The following is a 19,333-nucleotide window of genomic DNA, read 5'->3' on the forward strand; positions in this document are numbered from 1 at the left end:
AATGTAGTAGATGTCCTATAGGGTCCTGTGGCACAGCTTCCCCTATCACCCAAGTTGGGTACTCAATGTACACACTTTTTGTGGGCTGAGTACACCCTCCTTTTGTAGTTGAGCTTTTGTTGCTGTTGGCAATTCAGTGGGAGGAATTTAGTCAGGCTAGTCAGCTGCAAGGATTGGCTGTGACCACTTACCACTAACCTCCACACTCGGTGGAGGCTTAGCTGTGCAGGGGCAGTGTGGTATGCTTCATTGTGGTCTTTAGCTGTCCACTGAGTGTGCTAGCCTGGAGGTTTCCTTGGTGGTGTAAGCCAAGGTCTGTCCCAACCTCTGTTTTGCCCAGGGTTACCCGGCCTAAGCTATAAAACAATCTGAGATGGCTGCTACTTGTGCTGGGCTTAGAGATTCCCAGGCAAAGCCAAGCTGTGAATTCAGGGTGGCAGCTGTTAGTGCTGGTCCTGGGGCTGGCTGACTTCAGCTGTTGCTGGTTTTGAAGGATTTAGGAAGTTGTCCAGCATGAGCCAAGACCAGCCTTTCCTGTGGACAAGCAGCTTGGGTAGTCCCATAAGTTGGGTGGAGCAGAGTCTCTGGGGAGCTCCAGGGAGGTCAAACAGTGTTAGTCATGTCAATGGACTCTCATATATGGCACTAGCTTGCCAGGTCTGTGGCTCAGACTGGATGGATGTGGTTTCTTTAATTCCATAATTGTCAGACTTCCATTCAACTCAATTTCTGATAGTTCTGAGTGGTGTCATTCTATATTTTAGTTGTAACTTTGATTTGGCTGTGCAAAGACATAAGCCATGTCTGCCTATGCTGCAACCTTGACCAGAAGTCCCTGGCTGCATCCCGGGCACACGGTGGTGGGCATCTCCCCAGGAACAGGTGTGAGGGGCTCCTCTACCCATTCCCATGGGGTGCTGTTGCTTTTGCACCTGTTGGGCCAGGGCTGTCTGGGGGGCCCTAAGGGACAGCCCCATGAGGCCTCTGGGGTCTCCCCAGAGGGGCAGCCCACCCAGTTCAGCCATATGGGTAACACCCCAGGAGGAAAGGGGGGTTTCTAAAATGAGAACACCACCCAGCCTTCTCTATTGGGTCTGCGGCCAGGACTGAGGGTCCAGTAGGGGCCACTGATCCCAGGACCAAACTTACCAGCAAGCAGTGAAGATGCCCCACATGTCCCACAAGAAGACAATGGGGTTGCAGCCTGGGTGGTGGGGCCAAGCCAGCAGTGGGGCAGATCTCGAAGACCTTAGCTCACTGCCTGCCCAATGCCCTGACCTGTCCTTTTCAGTCTCGAATTCATTCCAGCTGCATATCTATTAATGGAACTTATTTTTCTTCATTTTGATTTAGAGAACAAAATTTTGCTTTTAGTAATCAGCAAAATTAATATCTTTATAACATGTACAATCATATTATATTTCTAATAATATGGATTATAAAACAAAGGAGATTGTTGTTAAATAAAAGATGAACTATATTTTCATATCTCTTTGAAGAGGATATTTCTCAACACACTTTCCATTCTTTGCCTCTAAAACATACCCTAATTTAAAGAAAGCATGGATGGACCTGGAGAGCATTATGCTAAATGAAATAAACCATTCAGAAAAAAAAGTACACATGATTTCACTCATATCTTGAATCTAAACAAAAGAAACTAACAAACAAAATAGCAACAGACTCATAAATAGAGAACAGACTGACAGCTGTCAGGGGGGATGAGGGTGTGAGGCTGGGTGAAAATGGCAAAGGGATTAAGCAAAAAAAAAAAAAACCCCTCATAGACACAGACATCAGTATAGTGATTACAGGAGGGAAAACAGGGTGAGGGGAGGTAGAAGAGGGTAAAGGTGGGATAAAGGGTGATGGAAGGAGACTTGACTAGGGTGGTGAACATACAATATAATATACAGATGATATATTATAGAATTTTACACCTAAATCCTATAAAACTTTATTAACAATTGTCACCCCAATAAATTCCATAAAAAATAAAAAGAAAATAAATGCATTATATCCTAATCTTTTATCAATGTCCTTTTTTAATTTTACATTTTAATTATCTCCTACCACACCTTATTAACTCTTATGTAAATCTCTTCTTTTAGAAATATACTTTTATGTACTTTGTCCACTGGTTTGTCAATGTGATTAAGATATATATTACAAAAAAAGAAAAAAGTAAAAGGAAAGGATAAATTTTATTTGGTTGCTATATGTGAGAAAAGAAATTGATTACACATTCCTCTTTATTTAAGAGATATATCAGTACATAGAGTTAGAGTCTGTTCTCATTTAGTCTTTTCATTTGTGGTACTCCATATTACATGAGAGCACATCTATTTGAATCCCTTTAATATTCATGATCCTCTCACCAGCCTAAGCAAAAGAGCTAAAGCATTTGATAGCAATCTGAAGAACTTGATTAACAATGTACTAATCATCAGTACCATTGACCTGATTCAAAAATGTTTTCAATTCATCCATCACTTTTATAACCAAAGATGATTGCATTACTTTACCATTTTTTATTTAAATAAAACCCCATGAGCTGAAAATATCCAACTATTTCTACTAAGTGAACCTTGCAATAATCTTTATTTAAAACTAAGTTTTAAAGTGATCTCTAATAACCAACTAGTACTTGAATGTACAAAATGCTAGAGCACAAGAGGTCTGCAGTAAAATCAAGTCACTGACTTCACATCACTAAATGTTAAATTGTGCCAAGGAATTAATTTTGCAATAAATTGTTATTGTTGTTAAAAAATCCAGCTAAAGGATATTACTCGGAGTAATTATCCATACATTAAAATGCACTGAATATAGAGTACAAACTATAATTATTTCCAAAATTGCTTATCATTCAAATGTTAATTTTGAGGATTTCATTTTTATAGCCATAACTTCTTTAAAAAATTCAATAATATATGTTAATATATCCTAATAATACACTAATGTCACAGTAAATTTAATAATAACTTAACAGTATAAACTTACACTAATATATCACTTTTGGACTCCAGTATGAATTATTAGCATTACTTTATTACAATATAGTGCTTTAGAGGTGAAACAAACTGCCTTTTGTGTTAAAATATTACTGAGAACTGAGTTTATTAGTGAGCATGTACAATATTGTATATTTTTAGAAATAAATAGTACTATGAAATTTAATATATCTAAAAATAGAAATATCATTTTCCAGACATATTAAAACATACCTCTATATTAATTGGTCCAAAGTGATAAATAGTTTGCCCCTTTCCTATACACATGCTCTTCTACATTTGCAAGTACCACTATATTTAATTTCATGTTAAGTAGCACACTTGTTGCAAAGTGTTTTAAATCATAATTTTGCCTTAGTTCAAAATATTTTCATTCTCTACTTTATGTTTCCCTGAAATTTGACCATAAGCACAGTTAAGACATTATTTAATATATTTAGAATTCATATATGTTAAAATTATTATTTAGAGAGGTGAACCATTGGGAATAGTAATGTAAAAGATTCCCATTTGTTTAAAAGTATATTCTAGCTTTGAGTGTGAGAATCTAATTTTTCAAAAAACTATCTTATTGATACTTTGGCAAAGACTACACATATGTGGTTGCATGAAAGTAAAGAGAATGAGCTACTTAGTGGCGCAGATAATGTCTCTGAGCTCTGAGGGCCTGGCATTTCTGGGAATCACACCCCGTGAGTGCATAGAAACACATCTTAACAAATCCAATATACCAAATTTAAACAATTACTGTTAAGGTTATTTTCTTTTTACTTCCAATGCAGTTATTTAAAAGAAAAATCTCATGAGAAATTTTTTATTCAATTAATTTTGGCTTACTGTTAATAACAAAATATTTTCAATGTATAATTAATTAGTAGGAGTCATTTCAATAACAAATACTGAATGTCAGTATTTACTGTACATAAATCAATATATCTTTTAGATTTCCAGAAGCATAAAAATCTTGTGGAAAAGAGTTAAGTAATATACATTAGGGTTCATTTCTTGATGTAGTTAGATCTGTCATATAAAAATTTTTTTTTAATATTCTTATTGAAAAGTGCGAGTTCTACCTTGGAGGGAATTTTCAAGAAAAAAAAACACTGCCCATCTGTAAAAAGCAAAAATGAATATAATGAAAGCATTAAGACTATATTCCATAACTTAAAATTAAATTAAGGTGGATAACTGGACATTTCAGGTATGACAGTAGGTAAATTTCTTCTTTCTCTTCCATGTTGTTTTATCTATACTAGTTAAAGATTTGTCAAAGAAATATATTGAAATTTTATGCAAGTAACTCAGTAAACTTTTAATATTTTCCTATGATTAGACTTTGGTGCTATGTGGAAATGGTGATACTGAATAAAATGTTTTGATAAAATGTCTTTTTACATGAATCAATTTGGAAAATAAAGACAAAATATTTTGTGATTCCCCTAAATAATTAAAACAGCCAGCAATCTAAGCCTCCTTGGTTGTCCCAAAATGATTAATCTAAGCCGATGATTAATAACTGCCTTGTGGATGATGAACTGAAGTATAAATGTGCAATAAGTGTGCATGGTATAAAAAGTTCCCAATGCTACTTGCAAAAATGTCTGCAAAGAGACTGCCATTGAATTGCCCTCTTGGTCAAATTATTTATTGTACTAAGCACATGGAATAGAAAACTAAAAATCTAGATGATTAAACAAGGAAAAATGAAACTTCAAGTAGTTTTATCAGAATCATCCATACTTAAATGATTAAGAACTTGATCAAGGCTAAAATGGAAAATTGGGTTTCCAACAGGTAAACCACTATTCATTTTTCTTTTGCTTTCAAAATGTTTGGAAGCACAGGGGTGGGGTGGAGGGATGGGGAGAAAAGGCATACAACTGTAATTGAATAACAATAAATATTTTTAAAAAAATGTTTGGAAGCACAAATACACACAGGATATACATGTATGTATGTAAATGAGCATTAACAAGAAAACTAGTGCCCTGACTGGTGTGGCTCAGTGGATTGAGCACCAGCCTATTAACCAAAGGGTCACTGGTTCAATTACCAGTCAGGGCACATGCCTGGGTTGTGAGCCAGGTCCCCAGTAGGGGGCACGTGACATGCAACCACACAGTGATGTTCTTGCCCCCTCTTTCTCCTTTACTTCCCCCTCTCTAAAAATAAGTAAATAAAATCTTTTAAAACCCCCCAGAAAACTAACATTCTTTGTTTTATGTAAAAGGATGGAAACCATCTAGCCTAATGCTGGACATGAACTGCTATCACATGCAACTTGATTATGTCTTGTAAGTTTCCTCTGGCCTCATAGTAAAAAAAAGACCAAAATAAGACTTTGAGGAAAACAAGCCCAAAAAGGAAATATAAAATGATTCAAAGGTTACCTATGTGGAGCTGAGAGCAAATATTGGCACAGGATGAAATATAACTTGATCTCCATGGGGATGGGGAATAATATATGCAGCAATTTCTATAATTATTACTTATCTTGGAACTTTTTTATAAGCTACTTTGGATAATAATTTAAATTATTCTTCTGATGAGGCATATGCTCTTGGATCTCACTGGCAAAAAGGTAATCCATAACTCTGAGCTGAACTAGAGCATTACTTAGGTTTAATGGGAGACGGAACAACTTTCGGGTCTGCACCTGTAGTTGATAACTCCATTACACGTAAAGTTATGATTAATAGAGTCCATTTGTAATCACTAAAACAACCTTCTATAAATTGAAATTTTTCGTTTCAAATAGCTTTGGGGGCATTCAGGTAAATACAGCATGAGTTTATAATTAGTCTGACATTTCTAGACACAATTAACTTGCAGATTTAAATACTTGATTTACATATATAAATATCATTCGGCACTGACAATTCTTAATCTTCCTTTGGAAAATGTAGCTTCATCACAAGTCATTCTTTGGTAGATATTCATTTAATCTCCTTATAGCTACACACACATATTTGTGACATTCAGGAGATCTTTTCTGAATCATTAAAAATATTGCTAAGCAATAGGTTTCCTAGTCTAGTAGTCTCACAGATTTTATGTGACTTTAAGATATAAACATAAACTCTTGAAATCTCTTAAAAACTACCAAATTAATTTTATTTTATAGATTTCTTTTGCACATTCTTTAACATCTTTTCATTTTCTCACCAAACATGCACTTTTCACTAGCTTATGTGTTAGATGTTTCAAAATCTGAATATTGGCAAGTCACTTGTGACATTATTTTTAATATGGCACCAAAAATAAAGATATTAAATCAAACTTGGTCTTTATTCAAATCCTAGAATATAAATTTATTTCATGAACTAAATATTTTTCAGGGAAATAGGTGTTATTTTCTACATGTGACTTTACCAACTGTCTCACATTATTTACTGTCATATTTGCATATACTTCTTTTGTTAAATGTTCAAAATGCATATGGCAACATCCTATCTGTAAAGTGCATGAGTCAGAGAAAGGAAGTGAACAGAAATATCAAATAAATGACAGAAATAAAACTCTAATTTATAGGGATGAATATATGAAGTAAACACTTAGTCAGTGATATCCAAAAAATGCATCTCTTTAGAGAGCTATTGTGTATAAGCCATTTATTTCCCATTATTTTAAGAAAGTGTTGCTTAAATGGGGGTATTTTTGTGCCATAAAATGTTTAAATTGAATAGATTTAATTTTGCATCCAGTCAAATGTGTAGTTGTCAAGCATTTAATGCATTGCCCGAAGAAACTGTATTTTAGAGCTGTTTGCCTTTCACATTCTAGCAGTGTATATCTATTTGTCTAGCCGCCATCAAGGAGACTATTGTAGCTGGAGGCGTCAGTGGGAAGACAACTAAAGGGCTACATCATGTCAAACTCTCAAGAAGGAATTATTGCCCTTTTTGCCTCAGTTCCCAGATGTATTATGTCACCAAATCACATCACAGTGTAATCAAAGATGAATAAAATATTTTTTTTCTTTACCTTAAATGCTTTCTCTGTCAATTACAATCAAAGGACATGATTTCAGGTCTGTCACTTTATGAGGTTCTTTTTAACTGATGACTAAAGCTGTAATCTGCTAAATATAAAATGAATCAGAAAAGTCTTAGAATGATATTGCTATTAAAAAGAAGATTTTTTTTTTTCTCCCACAGGGGACAGAAAAGTAATTGGTCTTTAAAGAATGAAATCAAAGATTTTTTTTTTAAAAAAGATCCTTTTGGTTTTGGTATTCTTTCTTTTATGCTTTCCGCTTCCTACCTTGATTCTAAACCTTCAGTTGCACCACGGGTTTGTTGGTTTGTTTTTTTTTTATTTGAGGATAATATACATACTACTCTAAGCCAAACTATATAGCTTTTAGTAAATATTTTATTAGCCTCTTTTCATATGTCCAAAACTTTATTGCCATATTACTGCTGATTAGGTACCCTGTAATATGAGTGGCAATTTTGCAATAACTCTAACTTCTAGGTGGTTTTCTGGCTTGATTATATTATTAACCATAATCAAAAACATTTTCTGAGAATTATTTTAGCTTGGTAGCAGGGGTGGCTTCCTTTGATCCCCTTCACATTATTTTGTGATACGTTGCTCCTCATTTACACTACAAATGCTGGCAAAAATGAAAGTGGTATCTCTGCTAGCATACCTGATAAAACAAAATAACTGGCTCAGCAGTCTCTGCCAGTGTCTTTCATTGGTGAAATGCAGGTTGTTTATAATGGAGGAGAGAGGCTTAACATGTAAATGTTGGCCATTGTGAGAAGCTTTATAGGACTTGCCATGAACTTTTGACTCTAAACTCAATTAAAATTTTTCTTATTTCTATATTTAATATTTAGGTATATATTTGTACAATTAAGACACCTCTTTGTGTGTCACACCAAATATTATTCCTGGGCGCTCATATAAAGCTACTACTAGGAAATGTAAGATATAGATGCAATGTATACAATCTTAATTTATTACACCCAGAATTTCTCATAAACATCCCCATGGCACTATTCTTCCCCTTTGTCTTCCATCACTATTTAGTCACCAAAGTGAGAAATGTTAGTTTCCTGTGTTGCCACGCTGTTTTAAGGGGTCTCTATTTCTTTACGGTGGGAGAGGAAATGGAAATAACAAAACAGTTGTTATCCAGTATTTTTCTGTCACTCAGCACATGTGTGTGCACGCACACATACAGAAGCAGAAACACCATACTGAGAAAAAAGTTTGGAATCCAGTACTGCAAAAAATCTGCAATAAATACAAATATTAAGTGTCATATTTTATTCCAGATACCACTGATTCAAATCAGTTAAAACAGTACATCAGACGCAGCAAAAAACCCATGTGTCCTGTAAGTACTTTGGCAAATGACAGATTGCTCAACGCATTACAAAAGATATCTCTGAAAGAGAGACATAGACAGGTTTCCGCTTATGATTTTGTCATTGGTTATGTGATCTTGATGTTTACTGTAACATTTTCAGTTTTCATGTGCATGCCCCTCAAACATGGTATGAGACTAGTTAGCAGTCCCAACTGTTCCAAAAGCTAAAGAAATCATACAATGTTAGGGCCACAAAAATCTTACACAGAATATGGTGTGATCCCTGCTTTCAGTTCACAAATGAAGAATAAAGGGCCGGGATTCATGATGCAAGGAGGAGAAATCCATTGCTAAGCAATTCTGCATCAAGGGTCCTCTGAACCAAAATGACTAAAAACAGTAGCATCAAGTTTCACACCTAAATTAAGGTGTCTAAACAAATGAACACGACTAACTTTTTAAAAAATCTTAAATGCATAACTAGTATCTAAGTATATTATTATTGAAAAACAAACCCTTTTTCATATAAGGCTAAACTCCCTTGAATTACCAAATCACATTTCAATCTCCTTTACTGAACTCAATGCCATCTGAACAAAGAAAAAATACTGCATCAGAATAGTTGTTTTCTTTGAAAATTTTTATGTGTGTGTGTATGTATATATGTATGCGTATGTGTGTGTGTGTACATCCCCTGTGGGGAAAGATGTACTCTTTGCAAGGGAACTTAAATATCATCACAAATTCAGAAAATCCTAACAATGGACTGAATCCTAATATTATGTATATGGCCTGAAGATAAGCAGGAAATCTTTGATAACAGTATAAGCAAAAGTACTCTTCTTACATGTGTACATATTTCTCTCTAAACTACTGGATTCAAATCCTTTTTAAAATACATTTTAGTACTAGGACTTTTAAAAATTGTTTAAGCTCTCTGAAAACCCATCTTTCTGTATATGTAGTGAAAGTAATATCATCCTCCTCATTGAGTTCCTTTGAGAATTAAATAAAATTAAATACCGAGGACAGTGCTTGGAACATAATATTTACTTGTAATATGGCTTATATGTTTTTATTGCAATTAATTATTTATTCCCATAGAAATGTTGGTTACTGGAGGAATAAAGAGGCAGTTCGTTGTGTTATTCTCACCATTTTGCAAAGTCCAGGTAACATTCTATGGGCATTCAAAACTTCTGATTGGTTGGCTGCCTGGATGAATGCATGGATTAGTAAATGTATACACAAGCAAAGTGAAGTGGGAAACTAGCAATTGTTTGGTAAATTTACCAAGTTATACTTAATATTTCCAAGCTTTCATTCTTCCTCAATATCATCTGAATGATTTTTGCCATATCACAGATTTTATACATCAGTGCTTCCTGAACTTTATTCCAACAGATAACAGAGTCACTTGGGTTTACTCACCAGGCTGCTCAAGAGCAGAAGCAAGTGAAGAAGAAAGAACCACCACTGCCCTAAATGCACCCAGGGCCCCAGTGACGTCAGGAGATCATTGCTAACCAATCACAGCACTTCAGCCTCACAAATGGAGCAGGAGGCTCTGAAAAATGATTCACCTACTATTTATTAAAATGACTTTAAATACCATGTTTAGAGTTAATCTTATCCTAAGTACTAGTATTTGTGAAATCACAGCTAGTATGATCTAGTTTTTGTTAGTCAGCACCAAGCAATAAACAACCTTAATAACCTTGGTGGTTTAACACGCGTGAATGTATTACTTGTGCTGCACGTCCGCAGAGGGCTGGAATGTTCTCCAGAGCCTCTGCTCCATGTTGACCTCACCAGGGACTGAGGCTGAAGGAGCCCCTCCAAATGGAGTATCCCTGATCACTATGTTAGCAGGAAGACACTGTGGTGAATTCAATGTTCCTTAGCAAAGACTTCTGCCCCAACTTTCATGGACATGATACTCATCAGGCTGTGAGGAAATGCACTCTTAACTATGTGCCAGACAGGAGGGGACTGAAATACGGACAAACAGCCTTACTGATTACTCTTTATTTCCTTTTATTTTTCTTCTTTGAATGTGATAGAGACCTTACATAAAGGATTATGTAAAAATGTTAGCCTATCAAAACTAATAAAATCATTTTTATAAAAGATATTCAGAATATAATAATGCTATTTCAGCCACTAATAACAGAGGCAGAGAAATGTTGAAGTAACTTTGCAATAAAATCTGGGGCTTTATTTGCAATGTCAATATTGTACCTGGATTAGCTTTGCTTTTCAGTGTTTTCACCCAACTATTATCTACAAACTCTAAATTAGATTTTCAAAAGTCTAAGATGTCTTTAACACAATTGTGCATAAAAGCCCACACCCACTTCTTAAAGATTTTGTAACTTCCTCAGCTAAGAGTAGGTTCGCGCAAGCAAAAGTACGCTATTGCTCCAAATGCATTTCACTGAGCACACCATGTCTCTAAGTGGCAGATGCGGCTGTCCCATGGACTTATGGCGGGCATAGAACAATCACAGCCTTTTCACGGCTTTCACCAGGATATTGTCACCAGTCCTCCAATGACCCTGCCTTACAGAACCAGCATGCTACATTGAAGTGATTATTTAGTGTAGGTCAGAGTACTCTGACTGGTTAATAAAGTGTAATCAAACTGACAAAGCCATATAGGTTGTAGGTAAACAAATGAATGCAGTACAAATTTATTTAGACAAAAAATTATTATAAGTAGAAACAAGTTAGGATAATGTTTGCAGTTTAAAAAAAAAAAGGATCCGAATAGGTACTAGTACAGCATCACATTGCAAAATATCCAGATATTTTATTGAATGTTTTGCTTTTCCTTTGGATGTCTTAATGCTTCCCCATCTTGTTCTGTAGAAATTACATAAAATAGCACATTCTCTATCCCACATACAGTGTCTGCACTGACAGGTGGCAGGTGGGAAGGCAACTCTAAAAGCAAGGTGCCCCTCTATTTCTAAATGTCCTGTAGCATACCTTGATGATACACAGTATGATACAAGAAATGCGCCCTAAATCTTCAGTATGGCAGCTGATCTCCATTTCATACACAAAGCAGATATAAAACTTGGAGACCCGATGGAACACATATCCTTCAACCTGGTAAATGGAGCTAGATTAACAAAAATATTTTAAAACAGCCAATAATTATAAAAGCATTGCTTGCCATTGCATAATTATTTAATAAACCATAAAACATACAACTGTTATTCAGTCACAGAGGCCCTCTTCACGCTGCACCATATGGCTAATGGCTTCGATCGCGCATCACACCATACTGAGAATTCCTTCTCATCATACTGTATTGGCTACAGACTCAGTTTGTGGCTAATGCATGTGTTACCCTTTCACTGCATGTTTATTTTATGAGAATGTGGCATCTGTTTTGGTGTTGATTCTGAAATGATAAACTACTATTTTTAAAACTTAACTAGTAAGTTACCTCGATATTAATTTTGCAAGATGGATTTTTAAATATAATTTTTGTTATCTTTTCCCTAGTTGTAACTCCAAATTCTGGTCATTTGCATTTTGATAAATGTCAACCATGGAAGTCTATATTCGCTTTAGTGTCAATGGTAGATATAAAAATCTAAATTAAATTATCTATGGGCATCATTTGAGAACATTTAACTGGGAGATTTCTTCCCGGCATGTACCGCAGGATGACAGCAAGTCCCAAATCATTTCGTTCTAGAAACTCCATCTTCCACATTCAGTCTCCAAGAGCGCCTCGGTGAGCCTATCACAGCGACTTTTTACTGAACAGCAGCACATGTTGGGGCCTTCCAGATACCTGTATGTCTTCAACATATTCTTTACTGAATGAACATTAACTGAGTAATATATAGTTTTGGTTTTGAGGATAAACATTCTTAAATATCAGAGTGAAATGTTGCAAAATTAACTTATCAATTTAATTTTCAAACATCAGACCAAATATTCTGTCAATTTATTCAGATTTGACAAGCATAGAAACTGAATTTTTTTAACTTTCCAGACCAGATGTTTTGGCACTGGCTTTAGATTCAGAAATGATGTGGACGAGAGGGGTGAAATTATCCTTGGGAGTGAGGAGCTTACCCGTTTCATCTGAACAATAAAAAACACATGATCAGCACCACACTCCTGGAAATAAAGGGAATGTAAGAATGTTCATTTTGTTTGATTTGGGTTTTTTAAAAAAGATATAGTTTCAATTTTATATTAGGAAAGCCCATTTCTGATTGACATATTTTCTGTTTCTAAACATTAACAATGTTGCAAGTTAGAAAAAAATATTTACCCTCTTGGAATTTGCTAATGGCAGATATGTTGATGGCAGAAATTAGCATGACTGGTGCTGAGCAGAAAATCAAGATGACTACTCCTAACACGTCCCAGCTTTTAAAAACCCAACGTGTTCATTTCGTATTTTAGCCAACATTTTAATTTATTTTATTTTATTACTTTCTTTTACTTTTTATTGAATTTATTGGGATAACACTGGTTAACAAAATTGTACAGGTTTCAGGTGCACAATTCTACAACACATCATCTGTACCGTGTATCGTGTGATCACTGCCCTAAGTCTTCTACTATATTTCAAGGGTGAGTGGAATAAATGAATGTTTTCCTTGTTAAAAAAGGAAATGTGGATACTGCTTTAGTTTGAGATATAAGGTCCCATATTCATTTAAAAAATCACATATAAAATCATGGAATTAAATGGGCAAAGGCCTCTTAAATTAGAAAGCAAAATAATGCTAATATAATATCACTTGATGCAACAGAGCATTGTCACTGGGGACACTTAATTGCTGGGTAAAAATTATATACGTTTGTGTTTCTTTATAGTCAGTCCCAGAACTCCAGTGAAACCTGGTTCACTCTCAGTCAGTTATTACATTACAGGAAGTCTTTGGAATTAATAGTTGAGTAGGTTTTAAATTCCAGTTTAAAAAAGAATAAAAATCACAAAAGGCACAAATATTATCTAACGTCCAAACAGCCAATTAAAGAAGCATTCATTTTTTTCATAACTGATTTAATCTGTTTCTACGTGACTTTTGTTACAAAAAAATTCTCTCCATACTAAAAAAATATAAAAATAAATTTATTTTCCAATATAATCAGCTTTGTTAGGTATAACACATCCTGCTTAATTTGTGGATTGTAGTGGGGAGATCGTTTGTTTTAAGACTATAATCCCTATTTTTATGAAGCTTTGTTGCTTCCTTTTTCGCCAAGCTATGAATCCAGCTATGTTTTTTAAGCAGCCCATGATAACCATTATCATAAGTGTTTCAGTTATCGATGTCAACTTTCTCCCTGGTTCTTTGCTTAAAGGAATGAAGGAAATCCTTGTTTTATCCTTCCGCCACCCATCCCTTCCCCACAGTGAGCAAGAAGAGAGCTTGCAAATATCACATGAAAAGGAAAGTTTGGGTAAATTGTCATCAGAGCTGATTTGCTTGCTCTGATATTTTTTGCTTTACAGAGACTGAAAATAAATTACTGCTGTGTTGAGACAGGAACATTTAACTACCGCGAGTCCCTAACACTTAACTGGGTCACTAAGACTTGTAAGGTCTGGCTTCTTGGCACCATATAATTTCATTACAACTGATCCTATAGAGATGCCAGGCGTGCAAGGGCACCAGGATGTCCACAGTAAATTAGTTGTTTCAATGCAACTGAGAGGACCCTGGTGCCCAGGAAGTGTCAACTCACTCCGATGACTGAACAGTCTGCTTCCAGACAGCAGTTTCCCCACCTAGGCTCACTATAGAATTGGTCCATTATTAATAAAGCTTCAGCTCTCCAAAGGGTCCTATTTTTGATGCACCATTTTCAGAGTCATTGTCTTATTGTTTGGTGCATTGATATCATGATTTTTTTTCTTTTAACTCATCATAGAATTAGGACTCACTTCAATGAAAACATTTATTCACTGGTAACATGAGAAAATTTCACAATAATTTGTTTGGTCACTTCTTATTCTTCTCCAAGTTTTCTGAGGCATTTCCAATAAATGACATGTTGGGGAAAGAATAGATTCAAGATGCAAACTCTCCACTGAATACTGTACACAGACTCATGAAAAGGAAAAAAACTACTGAGCTTTAATAGCTTGGTAATAAATTTTTGTAACTGGCTTACTCACTTTGGAGTATTCCGTGCTACGTTTGCTTATTTTATCCAGAGGTCATGCTATGATATTACCTCAATGAACCAAAGACAGGGAAATAAACAGCCTGGGTATGTATAAAATAAAACAGTTAGCACTTCCCCCTGCTGATGATTTTGTTCTTTATAAAGCTAATAAGAGATTTTTGAAACAGGCACTAGGAAAATCGAAGTTAAAATAAGAAAACTTTTTTTTATTATAAATTATCTCACATTTTTGCAAACTCCTATTTCTTCATCCACATTCCTTAATCATGCAATTAAAACATGTTATAATGCCATGACCAGTGTGATTCAGTTGGCTGGGCATCATCCCACAAAGCTAAAGGTTGCCTGGTCAATTCTAGTCTGGGCACATGCCTGGACTGTAGGTTCAGTCCCGAGTCGGGGTACATACAAGAGGCAGCCAATCGATGTTTCTCTCTCCCATCAATGTTTTTCTCCCTCTCTTTCTCCCCCCTTTTCCCTCTCTCTTAAAAAATAATATGTGCATATATATTATTACTATATTTTAACAGTAATACTTATATTAAAAAGCTACATTTTCCTATGATGTTTTGAATCAATAACAAGTTTTGAATTTTTCTTTTTGGTTAGTGTTTCAGAGAAAATTTGATTTTCTCAAGAGCTGACAACCACGCCAACAGGTTAAAACAATGTTAGCATAAAAATTCTTCAGTGGGTTTTAAATTTAGAAAAATGACATTTTCTGTCCACCTCAATTAGAGAAGCTATTTTGTATAATAGAGTATTCTGCCAGGTAATGTACCGTATATTCTATTTGCGGTTGCACCATATTTTATCTACTTGCATATAGCTGTGAATATATCTACAGCGAACATTCATTCTTTCAGAGACATATTTGCAAGGGCAGTATGAAATGGGGGAAATGCAAAATCTCTCTGAGATGGAGAAGATACCCTACTGTGAGGAACGTGAGAATGGAAATATATGAGGTGTGACAATAAAGTAATGAAACTAATTTACTTGTGTGGTTCATAAACTAGCTCTAAAGTCACTTCCATGAATGGAGTTCCAAAAATGCTCTGAGCAGTGGCAACCCCACAGAAATCAGCATAACAGCTTCCCGAGTCTAGGGCAAAAGGTGCAGCACACATTTGGATATTAACATTTGCATATGTTTGTAAAAAATATACCCTCCTAAAAGTCTCATTTTATGAAATCATTTTGGAGCTAATCTTTCTGAAATTCCACAGCAAACTCATCATAAAGTTCTTTGAAATGCCTTACAGCCTCAGGTATTTTTCACACGATTATTTGTATATGTATATAGCCTGTTATAACATATTCTGGTGAGGTTCCATAAAAGGGTATACTTGTCCTTTTTATCTAATCTTAATATCAGGAGTATGAATAGTTATTTTCTGTAAAACATTTTAAGTAACCTGAGAAGGAAATGGAATAGGATCCATCAAGAAGTATCAATGGACCAAGGAGAATCTTAGTATGTAAGGTTTTCAAACAATAACTACACATGAGGAAAAAGAAAATAACATCTTCTTCCTGATTGCTACCTACGTTCTGAAGTACTTCAACTCAATTGTATATTAAAAATTCAAAGTATTATTTCATAACTCCTTTAAATTTTAGGAGCTAAACCTTAAATCAAAATTGATACTGATCTAACTACGGAAGGAGGCATTGCACTTTTTTGTTTAATCCTTACCTGAGGATATAGTCACTGACCTCAGAGAGAGGAAGGCGGAGAGAGAGGGAGGAACATTGATGTAAGGCAGAATCATCAATCAGCCTGTACTCACCTCAACCTGAAGATAAAACCCGAAACCCCTTGGTGTATGGGATGATGCTCTAACCAACTGAGCCACCTGTCCGGGGAACACTGCATTTTTTATCGTAGGCAGAAGATGGGCCTCATTAAATTTTTTACATATGATAAAATCACACTTTAATATCATTTCTCCATCTTTCTACCAAGTTTTTCACATTCACTGCTGATAGTCTCATTAAAGTTGTCGTTTAAGTGAAGAAGGGCATCAAATGTACCTGTAGTATTGTGCTAAGTGAAAGAAGCCAGGCAGAGAAAGACAAGTACAATATAATTTCTCTCATATGTGGAATCTAATAACAAAATAAATTAACAAAATAGAAAGAGACTCATAGATACAGAGAACAGAGTTACAGCTTTCAGAGGAGAGGGGATTTAGGGGGCTGGGTGAAAAGGTAAAGGGATTAAACAAAAAAAATTCTCATAGAAACAGATAACAGTATGGTGATTACCAGAGGGAAAGGGGGGTGGGAGGAAGTACAAGAGAGTAAAGGGGGGGTAAATGGTATTGGAGGGACACTTCACTTGCTGTGGTGAACACACAGTACAATATATAGGTGATGTATTATAGAACTATACACCTGAAACTTATACAATTTTATTAAATAATATCCCCCAATAAAATAGATAAAAATAAAAATAGGCTTTTGTTTATATTTAATTTCAATAGAAGAATCTTTTCCTAGTTATTGTCAGTACCAGTTAAGGACCAAAATCGATTACGTCAAGATCAAAATGTTTGATGCATCATATTAGATATGGAAGGGACTTTTCATATTATAAACCTGTGGTTTTCAAGCAAGAAAACCCAAACCCTGAGAAATAAAGTGATTTATACAGCATCCCGTAGCAAGGTGACGGCAGAGCCAGAATTAAAATCCAGCATTATCGGCACCCTGTGACCAACCATAATCTATTCTGCTCCTCCTCTCTGAAAGGGGCAGTTGATCAGGGCCAGTTGCAAAGCCTCCTGGCCACTGATCAGTCTACTAGTCACAAAATGATTTGGCTGTGGTCTCCACAGGTACTGGTACAGGTACAGGCCTGAAAGGGTGCTACCAAAACCCAGCACACTGAGAGTAGTTGTGCTGTCTGGCTCTGCACATGGGCACCTGAAGGCCAGAGTAACGGCGAGCTGCAGTCCAGCCTGTGTTCTGTGTGATGGTTCATATTATGCATCAAGTTGGCTGAGCCATGATGCCCAGATATTTGGTCGAATATTATTCTGAATGTTGGAGTGAAGGTGTTTTCTTGATTAAATTAACATTTAAATTGGTAGACTTTGAGTCAAACAGACTACTCTGCAAAATGTGAATGAGCTTCATCCAATCAGCTGAAGCCTGAATAGATCAAAGATGGAGAACCCCCAAGAAAGAAATTCCACCAGCAGACTGTCTTTGGACTTGAACTGCAACCCTTCCCTAAGTATCAATTCCACTGGCTTGTCACATCATATTTTGAACTCACCAGGGCTCTATAACTATGTGAGCTAGTCCCTTCAAGTAAATCTCCCTATGTGTCTACAAGTATACATCCTATTAGTCCTATTTCTTTGGAAAAATCTGACTAATATACTCTGCTCATTAGTCTAGGTGGAAGGGCCATTTTTTTCTAGCCCTCACAGAAGCACTATGTATGGGTTAGAACAAAAACCTATCTTTTCTTCTTTGACACTTATTTTTCACCCCATTGCTAATAATAAACTAAATACTTGCAGTTTACTCAAGGTATCTCCTTGTAATGGATTTTTTAAGTATTAAGCAAAAGCTGGAACATAGCTTTGAAAAATACCTGGGATTCAAAATCATCACAATATAACTAGTTTGGAAAAGAAGAAGCCAGAAGGTGCCATCAGGTGTTAAAACCTTTTATTTGGGTCCCAATTCCCTCTTCCACTCTGTGGCTCTAACCTATGGCTTCTTCCTTCCCTCCCAACCCTGTACTCATTGTTGCTGATTTCTCTGCTCCCTACAGTTCCGGTACCTGTATGACTTGTAACTAGATGACCCTGCTTATTGTTCTTTTTTTTTTTTTTAACTTTTTTGTTGTTTAAGCTGTTACAGTTGTTTCCACTTTTCTCCCCTTCCTCTCCCAGCCCAACCCTCTCCCTACCCAAAGACAATCCCCATATTATTGTTTAAGCCCTTGGGTTCTGCATAAATATTCTTTGGTTAATCCCTTCACCATCTTTCATCCCATTCCCCCACCCCTCTTTTCCAGTGCCTGTCAGTCTGTTCTATGTATCTAAGCTTCTGTTACTATCATGGCCCAGTGATTCCACTTCTGAATATATACCCACTTCTGAAATACCAACACAATAAAATATATACACCCCTATGTTTATAGCAACGCTATTTACAATCACCAAAATTTGGAAACAGACTAAGTGCACATCATTGGATAAATGGATAGAAAAGCTGTGGTCATTTACACAATGGAATACTCTGCAGCAGTAAAAAAGAAGAAACTCTTACATTTTGTAACAGCCTGGATGGACCTGGAGAAAATTATGCTAAGTTAGCTAAGCCAATTGGTGAAAGAAAAATACAACATGATCTCACCTATATGTGGAATATCTGATGTTTGTTGTTCCATTACTGGACTGCACTCTAACTCTAAAAGCTGTTATAATAGCTCAACAGAAAGGTCCTACTTTCTTCTCTTGAAAAATGTAGTCTTTAAGGCAGTGGATTTTGATATGTATTTACTAACTGATATTGCCCTAGCCTACTTTCTATAATTGTTCTTCCATAAATTAAAATTCATTAAAATTGTGTTTCTAAGAATTATTTCTATTTTGCACATGCACCTTCTAGTTGAATGATCAATAGCTGAGGAGCGTCATTTCCAATTTTGGCAATGTTGGCTCTGTAAGATGAGATCAGATTTCTGTTTTGAAGGGTTATGAAGATAATAAATAATTTAACTTGGATTTGGGTAAACTAACGAACAATCCATACATGGTCTTACAGAATCACTAATGCTTACCAATTTGAGGTATTAATA

The sequence above is a fragment of the Desmodus rotundus genome, chromosome 2 (assembly GCF_022682495.2).
Source record: "Desmodus rotundus isolate HL8 chromosome 2, HLdesRot8A.1, whole genome shotgun sequence".
Classification (NCBI taxonomy): domain Eukaryota; kingdom Metazoa; phylum Chordata; class Mammalia; order Chiroptera; family Phyllostomidae; genus Desmodus; species Desmodus rotundus.